Raw genomic sequence first — 5,000 nt, forward strand, 5'->3', positions numbered from 1 at the left:
CACACACACACATACACACACACACACACACACACACACACACACACACACACACACACACACACACACACACACACACACACACACACACACACACACACACACACACACATACACACACACACACATACACATACACATACACATATATACATACATATATAAATATGTACATACATTTATGTATTTTCCATCCCTCTCTTATCTCTCTCTCTCTCTCTCCTCTCCTTCATCTCCCGCCCCCCCCCTACTCCCTCTGAAAAGAGACCCCCCCCCCCCGCAACCCACGAAGACCTTCCTCCGTCCGGGTTCTGATCACTCCCTCGCGACACTTCTCCCTCTCGTGCCGGGCTCGGATGGCCGGAAATCTCTTGCTGGAGGAATAGGATTATCGCCCGTAAAGCCCGGGAAGCATAAGGTCTAGTTTCGTTTCCTCCCCCCCCCCCTCCTTCTTCCTAGTTTCCCCTCCTGTCCCTCCCCTCCCTCCCTCCTTCTCCCCCTCCCCCTCCCCTCCCGTGCGTTCCCCAGAGGCCTGTATGAAAGCAGAGCGACCAGCACATGTGTGTGTTATTTTATGATGGGTCCCGGGAATGAGGGTCTAAATATGTGTTCATTGCGTTTATTATCCCGGGCCCGTGTGTCCTCCTCTCGCCTCTCCTCCCCTCTCCTCCCCTCCCCTCCCCTCCCCTCCCCTCCCCTCTCCCCTTCTTCTTTACTCTCCCCTCCCTTCTCTTGCTCCCCCTCCCCTCCTCTCCTTCTTTCTTACACTCCTCTATATTTGATAGTGATTTTTTTTTTATCCATTTTCGTATTACTGTCTCTGTGTTCGGGGTTGCGAGGGAGGGGGGGGGGGCAGACGGAGAAGGTGTTCTTGTAGATCCGATCGCATTCAATGGGAAAACGAATTTGTGAATTCTGGTGTAAAAGAGGAAGAGGGGGAGAGGAGGGGAAGGGAGGGGAAAGCAGAAGGGAGGGAGGGGAGGGGAAGGGAGGGGAAAGCAGAGGGGATGGAGGGGAGGGGAAGGGAGGGGAGGGGAAGGGGAGGGGAAAGCAGAAGGGAGGGAGGGGAGGGGAAGTGTAGTATGGGAAGCGAGAACAAGGGGTTGGGATTTTTGGGAGACGGGAAGCAAGGAATGGGCGTTGAGAAGGAGGAATAGAAGCAGGAAGAAGAGGGAGTGTTGGAAGAGCAAGAGGAAAAGGAAGAGGAAGAGGAAGAAGCGAAGACTTTTTATTTTATTTTAAGAAGCTTTCAGTTTATTTGTTTTGCTCCTATGCTTTTGGTCGGGGAGTGCCAGGGTGTTAATAGGATGAGAGAGAGGGAAGCAGAGCCGACCCTAGCACCTGTCCAGCCCGCTTTGCAAGAGGACGCGCTGGTTGCGTTGCAGTCTTTCTCGATTTGAGTCGCTTTTGCCGGCTCTTTCGCTCTTTCTAGCCCCTCTCTCTCTCTCTCTCTCTCTCTCTCTCTCTCTCTCTCTCTCTCTCTCTCTCTCTCTATATATATATATATATATATATATATATATATATATATATATATATATAATATATATATACAATATATATATATATATATATATATATATATATATATATATATATATATATATATATATATATATATATATAATATATATATACATATATATATATATATATATATATATATATATATATATATATATATATATTTGTCTCTATCTCGACCTCTACCTCTATTTATCTATCTATCTATCTATCAGGTTATATGCCTAATCTATCTATCTATCTGTCTATCTATCTGTCAATATATCTATCTATCAGTCTATCTATCTATCTGTCTTGTCTGTCTGTCTATATGTCTATATATCTATATCTGTCTTTCTTTTGTATATCTATTTATCTATCTATCTATTGTGTCTTTACTGTATCTCTATCTATGGCATATCTATCTGCCATCACTCTACAGATATATGCCACCCTTATCAACATAAAATGTACCTCAGCAAAATATTGTCAAGTCAGCCTTAAACCTCTTTCCTCTTCCAGCTTTTCAATCTCTGTTCCATTCTTCTATTTTTTTATTATCTCCTTCTTTCTTCCTTCTTCTCTGTTTTGCTTCTTTCTCCCTTTCGTCCTTTCTTTCGCTGTTACGAGAGATAATCCACGTCCCGAACTCCGTCCGTAAGAAATGCATGTCCAACATGGCGTCGGAGGAAGGCGGGCGGGCGGCGGGCGCGAACCTTGGGGATTCTGGGCGCATTGGCTAACAATGTTCCGGCTTCTCAAAGTTTGAAATTGCTGTCGAATATGTCTCTACGGACGGCTTAGCTTATTCTGTCTTTGCTACTGTATTTTTTTTCTTATATATATATGATATCATTTAGGAATGTGTGGAAAAGAAAATGTTTGGCAGGCATCAAAGGAACCGCGGGAAGATCGGGAATGTCTCACAAAGTTGCGGCATGTCTCGAAATGTGCCCGATGATTCTGAGTATGTGAGACGTGTTAAAACATGTGGAATGGCTTGAGGACTTCAAAAGGCGAGGAATGTCCAGGATTTATTTTAGATGTGATACGGGACGAAAGAAGAAATAGAATGAGAGCGCCATTTCTGTAAAGACGAGGAAATAATTATCTGTTTTTTAATTTTCTCATTTCCTTCTACCGTTTCGTTCTTTCTTTTTAGGCATTGTAAGTCTGAATACACCAATATGATGTTCATTGATTTTTTTCCCAATTGTGGCATGTAGTTTATTGCCGTGGATGTGGTTTCGCGTTAATTCACGATTCCCTCTCGTCGTTTACCTCATTACTGATGCATATTACGCGACTCTATCAATGTTTACTACAGACGCGTGATTAAGAAGGGAAAAAATCCTCGACGATTAAGCAAACATTATGATGCGGTGATAATGCGGTGCTTCTCGGTAGATGAGGTGTGGTGGTTAGGATTCTCGCTCCCTGGCTGTCCTTTTCTCTTGTATTCTGTTTCTCGCTTTCTCTTATGTTCTCTCTCTCTTTCTCTGATATCCTCTCTCTCTCTCTTATACTCTCTTTCTCTCTCTCTTATACTCTCTCTCTCTCTCTCTCTCTCTCTCTCTCTTCTCATCTCTCTCTCTCTCTCTCTCTCTCTCTCTCTCTCTCTCTCTCTCTCTCTCTCTCTCTCTCTCTCTCTCTCTCTCTCTCTCTCTCTCTCTCTCTCTCTTTCTCACTCTCTCTCTCTCTCTTTCTCACTCTCTCTCTCTCCTCACCTCTTCCTTTGTATCTATCTATCTATGAGTTTCTCTGTCTACTTATCTTTTGGTGAGTTTGTGAAAGTGGAAAGGGATTTTCTTCAGTAAATTTGGCTAAGATTTAGGCCATTCGGGATGCTAACTTCTGAGTGATTAATTTGTCGAAATTTGTGTATCATATAACGGGGCTCTGTTTTGAGACCGATCAGCAGAAAGAAAGAGAAGAAAAGATATAAGAAGAGAAGAAAAAAAAATGAGGAAGAATACATATATATATATATATATATATATATATATATATATATATATATATATATATATATATATATTTATATTTATATTTATATATACATATTCATACTTGAAGTGCATACGACTATCCTCTACTTTATACCAAACCACTATACTAGTTAACGTGTTTCTCTGTGTGATGGCGGGTACCGGGTTATTAACATTTACTTAAAACTTTGCTGACTATCAAAGCTGGTGAACTAAAGCAGCTTTCGAGAGGTGGATCTCACTAATGAAAGAAGTGAAAGAGGTGACACTATCTGATGAAAGAAGTGGCAGTGTGCGGTTGGTAAAAAGTGTCCCGGGTACTTCTGCTGTGAGTGTGTTTGCTGTCGAAGTTTTGAATTCAGGCCCTTTGATACGCCCCGGCCTGGTGCTCGGGATGTGGCTTCGCTTGGGCGTTATAAATGAGGCTCAGTTTTTGGTTAAACCTTGGTGTGTCTGTGTGTCATGATTTTGGGCTTTTTTGGGGTCTGGTTTGGTTCTCTGTCTCTGATTTTGTTTCTGTTTCTTTTTATTCTATGTTTGTCCCTGTCCCAGTCCCTTCCTCTCTGTCTCCCTCTCCTCCTCCTCCTTCTCCCGCTTCCTCTTCCTTTTCCTCCCTCCCACCCTCCTTCCCTCCCTCTTGCTGTTCTTCCTCCTATCTGTCTCTCTTCTCCGCTCTCTCTTCTCCCTCTCTCTCCCTGTGAACATCCACGTTGCTTTGATTTCTCTTATGTTTTCGTTCCGCCTCCCGCGAAACTTCTCAGGCATTCTCGATCTCTTTAAATTTTCCTCACGCCTTTTCGAGTTACGGAGCTGGGCGACGTGTTTTAATCCGGGCATTCCTAAGGGCGTCCGGAGAGTGAGCGTAGGGTGACGAAGTTTAAAGTCCGCCCTTTCGCTCTCGCTCGCAACTGTCGGTTTTTCTCTCTATATTGTGTATTCGTCTCTCTCTCTCTCTCTCTCTCTCTCTCTCTCTCTCTCTCTCTCTCTCTCTCTCTCTCTCTCTCTCTCTCTCCTCTCTCTCTCTCTCTCTCTCTCTCTCTCTCTCTCCTCTCTCTCTCTCTCTCTCTCTCTCCTCCTCTCTCTCCTCTCTCTCTCTCTTCTCTCTCTCTCCTCTCTCTCTCCTCTCTCTCTCTCTCTCTCTCTCTCTCCTCTCTCCCCTCTCCCTCTCCCTCTCTCTCTCTCTCTCTCTCTCCTCTCTCTCTCTCTCTCTCTCTCCTCTCTCTCTCCCTCCCCCTCCCTCCCTCCCTCCCTCCCTCCCTCCCTCCCTCTCCCTCACTCACTCACTCCTTCCGCGAGCGAAATTGTGTTTAGATAAGACTTAGATATTCAGCTGAAGTTGATATTCTTTACCTAAGAGAATTCTTTAAGGTAGCTAAAGAAAAAAAAGATAAAGAAGGGACACATAATAATATCCTCGGCACCTCATATCGCTTGATATAATCTAATCAGATTTCGGATTCTAATTAGGGAAAAAAATGCCGAGGTTGACGACATTTTCTTCATAAATTG

Source organism: Penaeus monodon, chromosome 3 (genome assembly GCF_015228065.2).
Source record: "Penaeus monodon isolate SGIC_2016 chromosome 3, NSTDA_Pmon_1, whole genome shotgun sequence".
NCBI classification, from domain to species: domain Eukaryota; kingdom Metazoa; phylum Arthropoda; class Malacostraca; order Decapoda; family Penaeidae; genus Penaeus; species Penaeus monodon.